Source organism: Jaculus jaculus, chromosome 18, assembly GCF_020740685.1.
Source record: "Jaculus jaculus isolate mJacJac1 chromosome 18, mJacJac1.mat.Y.cur, whole genome shotgun sequence".
In the NCBI taxonomy this organism is placed as follows: Eukaryota; Metazoa; Chordata; class Mammalia; order Rodentia; family Dipodidae; genus Jaculus; species Jaculus jaculus.
The window spans coordinates 55,265,053-55,278,924 of NC_059119.1; the positions used below are offsets into that span (position 1 = coordinate 55,265,053).

The following is a 13,872-nucleotide window of genomic DNA, read 5'->3' on the forward strand; positions in this document are numbered from 1 at the left end:
GGGAGGGAATTACCATGGGATATTTTTTTTATAGTCATAGAAAATGCTAATAAAAATTTAAAAAAATAAAAAAAGAAAGTTCTAGAAGTTTAACATGTATGCCAATAACCAGTTATTTACTGAATGCTCACTCCATGCTACAAAGCACACTAGTGTCATCTTATTTATTTATCGTGGTAAGCCTCTCAGGGAAATACTATTACTTTTTTATTTAGAGCAAAAAGTTGAGGCTTAGAGAATTTTAATGAGCTGTCCGAGGTTAAAGAGTGAATATGGAACTGAAGTGCTAGAATCAAATCTCAAAACTCACACTCAACACCATTCACTGCCTCATTTTCCCATATGCAAGACTTGCTTTTTGAAATACTTGCTTGACAATAATTCAGTTGTTAACTGTGAAACATATACATTAAATACTCTTAAATATGAAAAGTGTCTTCATTATACAGGCAGGAAATGTTTTCAAGAGTCCTGGGGCCTAAACTAATAGCATTCTCTCTCTTTCTCTCTCTCTCTCTGTCTCTCTTTTTCAAGATAGGGTCTCATGCTAGCTCAGGCTGTCCTGGATTTCACTATGTAGTCTCAGGGTGGCCTTGAACTCACAGCGATCCTCCTACCTCTGCCTCCCGAGTGCTGGGATTAAAGGCGTGTGCCACCATGCCCGGCCTAGCATTCTCTTTTTCACAAAAGTTAAAGTGATCTAAGTCACACTTTTTTTAAAATTTTATTTATTTATTTGAGAGTGACAGACACAGAGAGAAAGACAGATAGAGGGAGAGAGAGAGAGAATGGGTGCGCCAGGGCTTCTAGCCTCTGCAAACGAACTCCAGACGCGTGCGCCCCCTTGTGCATCTGGCTAATGTGGGACCTGGGGAACCGAGCCTCGAACCGGGGTCCTTAGGCTTCACAGGCAAGCACTTAACCGCTAAGCCATCTCTCCAGCCCCTAAGTCACACTTAAAAAAAAACGTTATTTATTTAAGGGATGCGGGAAAGAGGCAATAGAGAGAGAGAGAGAATGGGTGCACCAGGGCCTCTAGCCACTGCAAATGAAGTCCAGCCTCATGTACCACCTTGTGCATCTGGCTTACACGGGTACTGGGGAGTCAAACCTGGGTCTTTTGGCTTCACAAGCAAGTGCCTTAACTGCTAAGCCATCTCTCTAGCCTCACAGGTGCACTTTTGAGGTTTTCTGGCTCATCTCAATAAACGTGTGAGCATAGTGAGGGATATTACACTGGGAGATGCTCTGTCTTAGTTCCAACAGACAGTGGTCACTGACTGGACACAAGCCCCAAGGTGGTCTCCCTCAAGCCCCTCTCACTGGTGCCCGAGTGGGGTGGGAAAGAGGGACAACGCGGTCTCCTTCTGCATCTGGGAAGGGGTGGTGGAAGAAGCAAAATGCCAACAACTTTTCCTACAGAAGTTCTTGCTCTCCGCAACCCCCCTCCCCGCCCCGCACCTCCCTGGACTTCTGCATACACCTGTGGTCTGGTGGGGCGGGGCCGTCAGGGATCGTGAGCCTTACACTATCTTTGGAAACTTCACTGAAAGTGACTAGGTGGCCTTATCCTTTGGGTATGGCACCCAGTGGACTTGTGTCAAATTCAGCATTGACTCATCTACACAGCAGGGAAGAGCATGCAATGAGCAAGACGCCCCTTGCAGCCAGGCACAGTGGTCCAATGCTTATAATCCTGGCACTTGGGTGGTAGAGGCAGGAGGAGGCCAGCCAGGACTATACGAGTAAGATACCGTGTCAACAAAACCAAGCAAACACAAAAGACTCTGGATATGAGACAGCATACTTGGGACAGGGTGGCTTTGGGTCCTGCTGAGGTCCCCTAGGAGGGGCAGTCACACACAGAAAGCAGCTAGAGATGGGTCACCAGGTGCTCAAAGGCCAAGGGTGGAACTGCAAACTCCCAAGCCAGATCACCTGGATCAAGGCTCCTACAGGTAAGAGATCTCCGACAAAGTGGAGGCATCTGTCAAGAGACCACAGCTGTAAACCCCTCTCCACCTGGGCATCCTGGATGCCAGCTCTTCAAACCGCTAACCTCAGCAAGGTCTTTCTGTTACTTTCACATGCCTTCCTCTACTTGCCGCAGCTTTGGACATGGACAGGCTACTGTTGGCAGCAAGGGGAAGACCCTAGGAGCACCAGGCAGAAGAGAGAGAATTCACTCAGCGTGTTGAGTGAGAGGAAAAAGATTGCTGGAATTTGGAGTGTGATCAATGCCTTTGAAAAGCTCTGAGCATGGTCTGAAACATTAAGCTACCGTGCCAGGTTTCACCCATCGGAAGCCTGGGCCTCCAAGACACGCCACTCCTCTTTCCCAAGGTCAAGTTAGCAGCTCGCCACAGAAGCCTGGCGCTACCTGATGACTCCAGCTGCTTCCAAAAGCCCCCTTCCATGACAAGGCTCTGGGCATCGACAAGACTCCAGGAGAAGCTTCTCACATTCTTTCTCTCCGTTGGAGAGGTACGAGCTGCTCTCTAGATACAGTGTGAGTGGACACTGAGTATCTGGGGAATAGCGAAAGGTACAGGAAAGGAACTCTTGCCATCTCCTTGGCCACAGCACACCGGTGATTTCTCCTGTCCCCTTTCAGCTGCAGACAGCCTCCAACCACACATGCACTAAGGACCTTGACAATGTACTTCCCCGGGGAGTCAATCAATAGATTGTTCCTCGCTCCTGGCCTGTCTCTCTCTCTCTCTCTCTCTGTTTCTCTCTCGTGTAAACATAATGAAAGGTACCACTCAATCTCACTGCACTCCTCTGTATTTATCCTTCTTTTTTTATTTTTGAAAAAAATAATTGTTTGCAGCCCATTCCACCAGGCCACTACATGTATGTGCCGCTAGATTGACAGCTCTAGGAAAATGCAAAATCTTTTGTCCACTGTTTGTCCTCAGCTCTGTCAGAACTGTGAATGCAGGTGTAAGTGACCCAATAAATGCCAGTGATTGCTGTCATTGGGTGTTATTGTCTCTGCTTCCCCAAGGTCCTCGTACCTCGTGGAGGGTAGATCTCCTGGCTGTCTTGTGTAATAAGCAGGGCCAGTCTGGGCAGGTCTGAGTTGCACCTCTCTGTCTCAAGCAGGTTTTCTGTGTCTGGGACACAAAGAAACCCAGAGGGAGCTCACTCGGAATTAAGATGCCAGTGACCCGGTCTCTCAGAAACTATACATACCTCTCCCCTGAGGGAACAGAAATTTTCTCTCCTTTGAATCGGAGAAGAAAAAAAAAAAATTAAAAGGGGGAGAGACAGAGTTTCTTCTCACGATAGCCTGGAGGGTGATCTTTATGGATTTTTTTTTTTTTTTTTTACTACATGTCCACACAAACCTTTAGCCTTCTTCCAACGGAGAGAAAGAATGTGAGTAATTTCTCCAGGACTCTTGTCAATGCACAGAGCCTTTTCATGGAAGGGGGTTTTCCGAAGCAGCTGGAGTCATAAGGCAGCGCCAGGCTTCTGTGGCCAGCTGCTAACTTGACCTTGGGGAAGAGGAGTGACGATGAAGGACCCTGTCTTGGGGGTCCAGCCTTCCGAAGTCTGCCTTCAGTACTCCTTGCAGAGTCCAGCGTCCCCACTCTCTCAGAAAGTGATTCTTAGCTCAGGAAGATATCCAAGAATTGTGGCCATGAAAACCCTCTGTGTGTCCCCAGCAACGCCCTTCCCTAGGCCCCTGGGTCCTCCTTGCTGCCAAAGCAAGGATGTCCATGTTGCGTGGGCGTTTGACTTGCCTTGAAAGCCGAGTGCTCAGGATAGCTAAGATTAATTTGGTGCGACGGCAGAAAAACTACAGCCATGTGTTGCCTGGAAGGTTAAGAATCTGAGCTTGCAATTAGGCTTCTTGGGCTTGAATTTCCTAACTTACTACCTGTGCAGTCTTACAAGTAAGCTCAAATACTTTCTTCCTGTCTTGGCTTATTCACCTGCGTGAAAATACGGTAAAGGACACTTTGTTAGGATTGCCTGCATCGATACGTGAAATGGTGATAATTTTGCTGTGGCTGTTGGGGGGGGGGGTCATTGATCATTGTAACCATTACTCCACCATCATCATCACCGCTAATACCACCACCATCTGCAAAATGTGGCCCACTTAGATACTAGTTTAGTTCCCAACAGAGCAAGCACCTCAGTCTCCCAATAAGGTGTTCAGAAAAAGCCATGGCTTGATTTCTTGGACTTCTTGATGAAGGAGTTTGCTATGGGCTGGGAGTTTATATTCCCCTAAAATATGAGCATTAGGAGATGAGGCCTTTGGAGAGTGATTAGGTCATAAAGGCAGAGATCCTTTACGAATGGGATTAGCGGCCTCATCCCAAAGAGGCACCCGAGAGACCTTTGCCCCTCTCACCAAATGTGGACACAGTAAGAACATGGGATCTGTACACCAGAAACTTAGCCCTCACCAAACAAAGAATTTGTGGGTGCCTTGATTATTATACTTATCAGCCTCCAGAATTGTGGCAAGAGTATTTTTTCTTTGTTCATAGAGTACTTAGTCTATAGTATTTTCTCTCTCTCCCCTTTTTTCAGTTGGCATACAGAGATTTAATGTCATTCATCCTGTCAAATATAATGGTTTTTTTTTTGTGTGTGTGTGTGATTCCCATACCTCACCTCCTATCCCCAATTGCCCTCTTTCCCCAACCGCTGCCCCCATTAGTTATAGCCACACAAATGGACTGCAGAAATCACAGGATTTATGACTGCCATCTGGCTAAATTCTTACTGGGCTCTAGCACAGTACACTGGAAGAAGGTGACCCTCCAAAATTCATGTTTTGAAACGTTGGTGTGGGATGTGACAGCATTGGGAAGTGAGACCCTAGGGAGGTAAGTAGATCATGAGGGGAAGCCATTAGCAACAGGATGAGAGCCCTTCTGCAAGCAACACAAGAGAACGTTCTCACTCTTCTGCCGTGTGAGGACTCAGTGAGAAGATGGCTGCCTGTGAGCCAAGAAGCGGGTCCACAGGCTAGAGAGATGGATGGCTTAACGGTTAGGGTGCTTGCCTGCAAAGCCTAAGGAGCCATGTTCGATTCTCCAAATCCCATGTTAAGACTCTCCAGATCCCATGTTAGCCAGATGCACAAAGGTGAGGCAAGTGCAAGATTTCACATGCCCACTAGGTGGCGCAAGTATGTGGAATTCAATTGTAGTGGCTGAGGCTCTAGTGCACCAATTCTCCCTCTCTCTGGTTTTTTTTTTTTTTCCTCCTCTCTCTCTCTCTTGCTCTCTCTAAAATAAAAAAAAAAGTACCTTTGAGCACTGTGGATTCTCATTTTAGTGTGTGAGAAATAACTGTTGTTTAGGTTACTTGACTTATGGTATTCTGTTATAGTAGCTCTGATTATGATATCTACGTGGGAACAGCTCTGATTTTTGTTCCTTCTTCCTCTGCTCAGAGTTTCTACGACTTTTCAGCCTTTTCTCTTGGAAAATCTTCTGGGCAGTTGTACTATTTTTCTCATGCAGTGGCCAAGAAATAATATCTAACATTCAATTCTTGAGAAGAATTGAAAAGATATCTAGTCAAAAAAAAAAAATAAGGACTAGGGGCTGGAGAGATAGCTTAGTGGTTAAGGTGCTTGCCTGAGAAGCCTAAGGACCCAGGTTCAGTTCCCCAGTACCCATGTATAAGCCAGATGCACAAGGGGGGGCACATAGGTCTGGGGTTCATTTGTGGTGGCTGGAGGCCCTGGTTCACCCATTCTCTCTCTCTCTCTCTTTCTCTCTCTGAAATACGTTGAATATATTATTTTAAAAATAATAACTACAAATAGGCCTAAATATTATTTATTTATTTATTTTTAATTTATTTTTATTTTTATTTATATACTTGAGAGTGACAGAGAGAAAGCAGAGAGAGAGAGAGAGAGAGTGGGCCCGCCAGGGCCCCCAGCCACTGCAAACAAACTCCAGATATGTGCACCCCTTTGTGCATCTGGCTAATGTGGTCCTGGGGAATCGAGCCTTGAACTGGGGTCTTTAGGCTTCACAGGCAAGCGCTTAACTGCTAAGCCATCTCTCCAGCCCTTTATTTATTTACTTTTATTTGAGAGAGAGAGAGGCAGAGAGAGAATAGACATGCCAGAGTCTCCAGACACATGTGCCACCTTGTGCATCTGGCTTACGTGGGTCCTGGGGAAGTGAACCTGGGTCCTTTGGCTTTGCAGGCAAGTGCCTTAACCACTAAGCCATCTCTCCAGCCTGGCCTAAATATTTTTTCCAAAACTCTAAGATCAGAGTAAAACATAACTTATAATTCTCTAAATGGAATCTAAGAGTTTCTGTGCTGCAAGACTCTGGCTGCAGATTTGACTGTGGACAGGATTTTGGCATCTGTGACCTCAATTCACCTTTGTCCCTGGGGGCGTATGCCCTGGACCACTGCAATGGGTTTCTGGCGAGTCATGGCATCTGCTGTGTGAGGTCCGCCTTTTGCAGGCTGCCACATGGTGCCGTCCCACTCGTGACTGCTGGGTGTCCTTCCCACGCAGCATGAGCATGTCCACCAGTCCCCAAGGACCTCGGTTCAGTTTGCAGTCCACTGAAGCGGAAACGTTTCTAGCTGATTAGAAACAAATTCTAGAGCCAGGATCCGCAAGTGTTTGTTTTATGGATGAGGTCACCATGGAAAATGCAATAAACAAAACAGAAATAGTCTTTGCCCCGTCATAAGCATGTGACTCTGGCCATGCCATGGGGGTTTTCTTGTTTTTCATCCCTTCCTCCTCGCCTGGTCTGTAAATGGGAGCTTGCCCAAGTGTGTGTGTGTGTGTGTGTGTGTGTGTGTGTGTAAAATTTAATTACAGCACTAAGTGCAGTGTAAGTAACTTCTTATACCTATCTCACGTGCCTGGTCTCTGGTTCCTCCCTGATGCATGAAAGAACAGATGCTGGGTAATGCCACGTGGCTAAGGATCGAGCGTGCCCTTGAAAGTAGCACTTCCTTCCCCAGACACTTTCTCTTTCTCCCCATCCCCTGTGTCCAAAGGCTCAGGAAGTGCTGTCTTCAGTAGGTTATCAGAGCTGCACTTTGAAGCCTGTGTGTGTGCGTGCGTGTGTGCATGTGTGTGTGTATACGGGTCATGCATAGGACCTTAAGGCTTTCTCAAGTTACAACCACCGCAGAAGTTCCCTCTGTGCCTTATCATCTGCTGAGTGATGGATTCGCTCAGTCCCTGTGAGTAAAAATGATGGCAGCCAGCTTCTAGTAGCTACATTAGCAGCATATAAATCCACGAATCATTTACTGGCCACATCCAGAGAGCTAACATTTAAAAAAGTCTGAAGATGGGCTGGAGAGATGGCTTAGCAGTTAAGCGCTTGCCTGTGAAGCCTAAGGATCCCCGGTTCGAGGCTCGGTTCCCCAGGACCCACATTAACCAGATGCACAAGGCGGCGCACGCGTCTGGAGTTTGTTTGCAGTGGCTGGCGGCCCTGGGGCGCCCATTCTCTCTATCTATCTGCCTCCTTCTTTCTCTGTCTGTTGCTCTCAAATAAATAAAAATGAATAAATATTTTTTTTAAGAAGTCTGAAGATGATTACGAATGCGGGGTTCACCATTGCCCGATGTCTTTGCTCCAGTCACAAGTGGTAGAAGAAGTGATTGCTGAGGGTTGCACGCGGGAGGGGTGCCAGCCACAGAGTGGGCGCTTCTTGCCACACCTCCGTGAGGTAGGCACTGATAACGAGCCTCTTTCAAAGATGAGAAAACTGAGGCCTGTCGTTTGTTTTTTTTTTTTTAAAGTAATTTAGCAAGATAAACACACTGGAGAGGTGACAGCGCCTCCTGCCTGTACAACCCCTAGGGACTGAGCACCGGAGAACCCCTCGGATCATATCCTTAAATTTATGTGCTTGACGCTATTTCCACATGCGGCAGTTAGACCTACACAGGAGAGTATTTATTTTCCATTAATTGTCTCATGAAGAATATAGGCATGTTGCATTTTGTTTTCATCAATGTTATAGTATTTAACTCCTTTTTAAAAAAAAATTGTTTATTTATTTATTTGAGAGAGAGAGAGAGAGAGAGATTGAGAGAGAGAATGGGCGCGCCAGGGCCTCCAGCCACTGCAAACGAACTCCAGATGCGTGCGCCCCCTTGTGCATCTGGCTTACATGGGTCCTGGGGAATCGAGCCTCGAACCTGGGTCCTTAGGCTTCACAGGCAAGCGCTTAGCCTCTAAGCCATCTCTCCAGCCCAGTATTTAATTCTTTTAAAAAACACATAAATATTTAAGAGTTTCTGTGACCCTATTTTGATATTTCTTCATAGTTTTAATATGCAGAGTCTGTCAACAATGAAATTATCTTGGGCCCATCTTGGCACTGGAGCTGTCTCAGTGCCCAGGTGAAGAACTTTGAAGTCCATGTTGCCCAACTTCTTAATTTCACATATGAGAAGATGGAGACACAGCTCCCCAGTCACCTCCCCAAAGTCACTCAGATCAGTGACTTTCTACTGCTAGACTCACATGTTCTGCCCAGGACCAACTGGTGCCCCTACCTGGCTTAGCCAAGGGAAGGGCATGGGGAGAAGTTTCACATGTGGGCATAAGTTACCAGGAACATTCTGAAAGATACGAACCATTTACTGTAAGACTAGTGACTCTTCCCATTCAGAATTTTTCTTTAACTACATGGAAAAATGTACATTAAAAAAAACCTTTTATTTATTTGTTTGTTTATTTGCAAACATAAAGAGTAAGAAGAGAGACAGACAAGAGAGAGGAGGGAAGGGATAGAAAGAGAGAGAGAGAGAGAGAGAGAGAGAGAGAGAGAGAGAGAAGAACGAGCATGCCAGGACTCTAGCTGCTGCAAACAAACTCCAGATGCATGCACCACCCTGTGCATCTGGCTTTACCTGGGTCCTGGGGAATCAAACCTGGGTCATTAGGCATTTGCAGGCAAGTGCCTTAACTGCTGAGCCATCTCTCTAGCCCTAGAAAAACTACATTTCTAAAGGGAAATGCTCACAGTTCAAAACCCTAATGGAGCTGCCAATCAATATTAAAGCTCACGCCTGCCCTGGGAGGGGAGTGTATATGCAGGTATTGCAGTTTCTATTTTCTGGGGGGAGAAACAAAAAGTGCAAGGTGTCCCACACCTTTCCCAAGGTAGCCGGGCCAGGCAGAGCAGGCTGCTCCTGTAATTTGGACTCCTGGCTTGGTGCATTGCATCAAACCGCCCTGTTTTCCTGTGTCCCACGTGTCCTTCAGGAACTGCCATGGAGAACTGCATAAGCACTTTTGTTCTCACGATGCTGCTCAGAAACCATTTTCAAACCTGCTGTAAGTTCTCTGAAAGAACCCATTCTTCATGTGATCAGTGACTGGCTGGAAAAGATAATTAGATCTTCTAAATGACATCCACAAACAGGATTTCAGCTTAGATACGAAGCCTTTCCAGTGTTCCTAAGGTATTTCCTTTCCAGTGAAAAGCTATACCATACTTAAATAAAGTTTAGTCTAGGCAATGAGCAGAGACGACAAAAATACACTCCTTTTAGCCTTATAATTCTTTGTCACGTGTTGCTATTTTGTTTACAAAAGAGGAATACTTTCTTTTAAAGGCTTATAGAAATTTTATTAGATTGAAGAAAAAGAAAGAGGCCAGAGTATAAAGAGCTTCTGCCCCTGCGAAGGCAGGAGGGGGTAAAGCCCCAAAAGACGGAACTTTTATCCAATAAATAAAAGACGGCTCTTCTAGTTTTCCTACCAGTAGCTACACTCAGCTCTCTCTCTCACACACAGAAAACACACAAGCAAACAGCGTTTGATCCTGACTTGCTGCAGGGTGTTTTCATCGTTCAAGAGATCAAGGGAAAAACAACCACAGAACTTTACCACCAAAACTTCTAAATTTATTACAAAATAACGTAATGGCAAAATACTATTTTCTTAGCACACACACTTTTTTTTAAAAAACATCCGCTACAGCCAAGAATGCCTGTTTTTTTTTTAAAAAAAAAAAAAAAAACCCCAAGAAAATTTTGAATTCTCCTCTTGATTTGGGGATAGCAAAGATGCTGCGGCTTGTTGGTAGCAAAAGATCCTGTCCGGCTGTTCACTCTGACCCCTCTGTTAAACCTGGGCTTTAGGATTTGCTTCGTGTTTATACTGGTTTGACACAAAATCATGCTTGAAAAAGAGATTGCGTATCCTGTCTTCCTGTACAAAGCTGAGCCACAATGGGAGAGTTAACAATGCAAACCCCTTCTCCTGCTTACCAGTAAGACAGCATTCAGCCGAAGCGAACAGTGCTTTGTAAACAAGTCTCAGAATGGCCCAGCTGCATTCTGCTGACATACACCTCAGTAGGGAGAAGTCTATATTCACACCAAATACCTTCTCTTTTAGCATCAGCCTGCCCAGTTTTTCATATTGGCTTTTCATACATTGTAATAAGCAAACCACTGTAGTATTGCTACTATATTCCTTACAGGAAGTAAGATTGAAAAAAAGGGAAGAGAGACAGAAATTACTTACAAATTTTACACAAATGTCATAATTTCAACCTAACTCAAACACCATGAAGCTGGTTTAAGAAACAGTGAAAACTTGGCATTATTTATTGATAATGCACATATAAATGTGACCCCAGTTAGTTACAATGAGTCCAACTACCACCCACTCCATCCCAACTCTCCTTAAACTGAAATTTCCAGACCAATTACTTGTTTAAGGTATTTATTCTGGTTTCTTAACAACAAATACACGTTCATGTTTTTTTATGATAACGAATAGAAAGCAACGATATGAATACCTTTAGTAATTCATCAGACATACCTTGTTTGGAGTAAGCAATTTTTTTTTCCAAAACTTTCCACCACACAGAATGGCTATCCTTTTTTCTTTAAGCTTTTCTGCATCACAAATCCCAACAGAATTATTCTAAAGAAGAAATAAGAGGAGGTCCAAGACCTTTTCTCTTCTTCTCAGAGGAGCTAAGCAAATATTCCCTCCACCTCTCAGCCCTTTGAAAAGCACATTTTGCACACACACACACACACACACACACACACAGCTTCTCACATTGGTTTTAGTGCTGAATTAGGCGGTCCTCTTTCAAATTTCCACTCCCACTTGCTTTTTTTGGGGAAAGGATTTCTAAATATTCTTTTCTAATCCAAAGCACGCACTTTCAGTAAGCAAATTCTACAATCAGATATTCTGCAAAGCAGAAGAGGAGAAGTCAGATAGGAAATCTATGTGTATATATGTGTATATTTATACATATATACATACATACAATATATACATACATACATATATATACATTTACATACATGCACACATACATAGATGTGTGTGTGTGTGTTTAATGCCGTTCAAGCAGGAGCAGTTAATTTTCTTTTTCCTTTTTTCTTTTTCAAACAAAAATGAACAGCTGGAGCAAGCTGCCCTAGGACAGAAAACTGCAATAGCACTGGGCTAATGTTGCTGGAGTCTCCCTTTCACATTGAAAACACTTTTTCTTTCTGTGGACTCTGTTGCTGTATTTTGCTTTGCTCCCATCCTTTCTTCATGTTGGCAAGCTTCCTGAAATAACTGAGGTATATGCTGCTGGTAACAGGACACTGGATAATAATAGTGGGAAGCAAACCGTGACTCATGTTTCAAAATACTCCTGATGGGTATCGCATCATCAGTAAAAGCTGCCGGTGATCCTTATTTATATATTAGTGACATCAACTAAGCCAAAGAGATTTGGACTCAACGTGTGCATAAACATATCTTGGAGTTTAAAGAAGTCAGACTAAAAAAAAAAAAAATAGAGGAGTCCATCTGGCACCTGGCAGTCCTTGAGCCTGCAATGCTGCTCAGTGCAGCAAACACCCTTTTCCAACACAGCAGAAGGTGGCAGAGAACCATTCCTCCTCCTGCTGGGGAGTGTGAACTCCACACAGCTGGTGAGAACTTTCTCTCATTACAGTGCATCCTGCACCTCCCTCATTTACTGGTGTTGGGATCGTTCCTTATTTAACATTACTGTTTCCATGCTATTTATCCTTATTTTTCTTCTCCTTTTTGGCTTGAAGTTATTTTTCAATCACTTTTCTTCTTTCAACAAATTCTGACCCTAGGTTCATTGGTAGAAAGGGCAGTGGTGGGCTGGAGAGATGGCTTAGTGGTTAAGGCACTTGCCTGCAAAACCAAAGGACCCAGGTTCAATTCCCAAGGACTCACATAAATTAGGTGCTCAAGGGGGCACGTGTGTGTGGAGTTTGTTTGCAATGGTTGGAGGCCCTAGCACGCCCATTCTCTCCCTCATCCCCCCCCCCCCAATAGATAAATAAAGAAAACTTTTTTTTTGTTTCTTTGTTTGGTTTTACAAGGCAGGGTCTCACTCTAGCCCAGGCTGACCTGGAATTCACTCTGTAGTCTCAGGGTGGCCTCGAACCATGGTGATTCCTCCTACCTCTGCCTCCCAAGTTCTGGAATTAAAGGCATGCGCCACCATGCCCAGCTGGTTATTTTATTTTATTTTTTTAGAGAAAGCAAGAGAGAGAGAAAGAGAGAGAATTGGCATGCCATGGCCTCAGCCACTGCAATTGAACTCCACCTAGTGGACATGTGCACCCCCTTGGGCTTGCCTCACCTTTGTGTGTTTGGCTAAAGTGGGATCTGGAGAATCAAACATGGGTCTTTAGGCTTCACAGGAAAGTACCTTAACGACTAAGCCATCTCTCCAGCCCTGTTTATTTTTTTAAGTTTTTAAAAATTATTATTTATTTATTTGACATAGAAACAGGGAGGGAGAGAGAGAGAGAGAGAGAGAGAGAGAGAAAGAGAGAGAGAGAGGGGGAGAACCTGTGCGCCAGGGCTCCAGCCACTGCAAACGAATACCAGATGCATGAGCCCCCTATTGCATCTGGCTAATATGGGTCCTAGGAAATTGAACCTAGGTCCTTTGACTTTCCAGGAAAACAGCTTAACCACAGACCCATGCCTCCAGCCCTGTTTATTTTTTAATGTGTGTGTGTGAGAGAGAGCAAGAGAGAGAGATAATTCTTTAATTAATTTTTTAGACAAGACCAATGGACTGGCTTTTTTTTTTATGTGAGAGAGTGAGAGTGAAAGAGAGAGAGAGAGAGAGAGAAGTGGCATGCCAGGTCCTCCAGCCACTGTAATCAAGCTCCAGATGTGGGGGCCACCTTGCATGCGTGTGTGGCCTGGTACACTTGCATCACCTGTGTGTCTGGCTTATGTGGAACCTGGAGCATTGAACATGGGTCTTTAGGCTTCACAGGCAAGTGTCTTAACAACCTCTAGGGCATCTCTCCAGCCTGGATTGAATGTTTTTTATTCCATTGATCCCAGTTCTGCACTTTCAGCCCATGTTCCTGCAGGCAACCACTCTAGTGTATTTCCCATCATGCATTTTGTTGCTACTTAATATACACTTCGTATGTATTATATCTGGGAGCTAGGAATGCATGTGTGGACAAACCCTCTGCATGCTTCAGCCTATATTAACATTACTAAGGGATGCCCAAGAAAGAGAATCAAAAGGGGAGCTGGGAGCTGCCTCAGAGGGCGGTGTTTGCTGTGCAAGTATGGAGGGCCGGAGTTCCATCTATACAGCCCATGATTTTGTTTTATAAAGCTGAGCATGGGGAGACACTTGTAATCTTAGCTGGGGAGCAGACAGGAACATCCCCGGGGCTTGCTAGTCAGCCACTTTAGTCTATTTGGCAAGCTCCAGGCCAGTGAGAGACCTTGTATGAAAAACAAAAGTGGGGGGAAAGGAGATCAACACAGAGAAAAAAATCAACTCCTACCAAATCACAGAGCCAGAGACCCAGAGGCCCCCAACACCTCAGCACTGAAGCAGACCAAA

At 44.8% G+C, this 13,872-nt stretch overlaps 1 protein-coding gene across 3 annotated transcripts in view; it reads right to left on the bottom strand.

Annotated features, from left to right (window-relative positions):
* Vit (vitrin) overlaps positions 1-11,106 on the bottom strand; it is a 140,723-nt gene extending 129,617 nt beyond the window's left edge. For 2 of the 3 annotated variants that reach the window (XM_045137836.1, XM_004660100.2), the window contains exon 1: positions 10,818-10,953. The gene's annotated coding sequence lies outside the window, so the exon portion shown is untranslated. Of the gene's footprint in view, positions 1-10,817; positions 10,954-11,063 lie in introns of those variants that run through there. The other variant, XM_045137834.1, reaches the window with a different exon arrangement.
* Between the last annotated feature and the right edge of the window lie 2,766 nt (positions 11,107-13,872).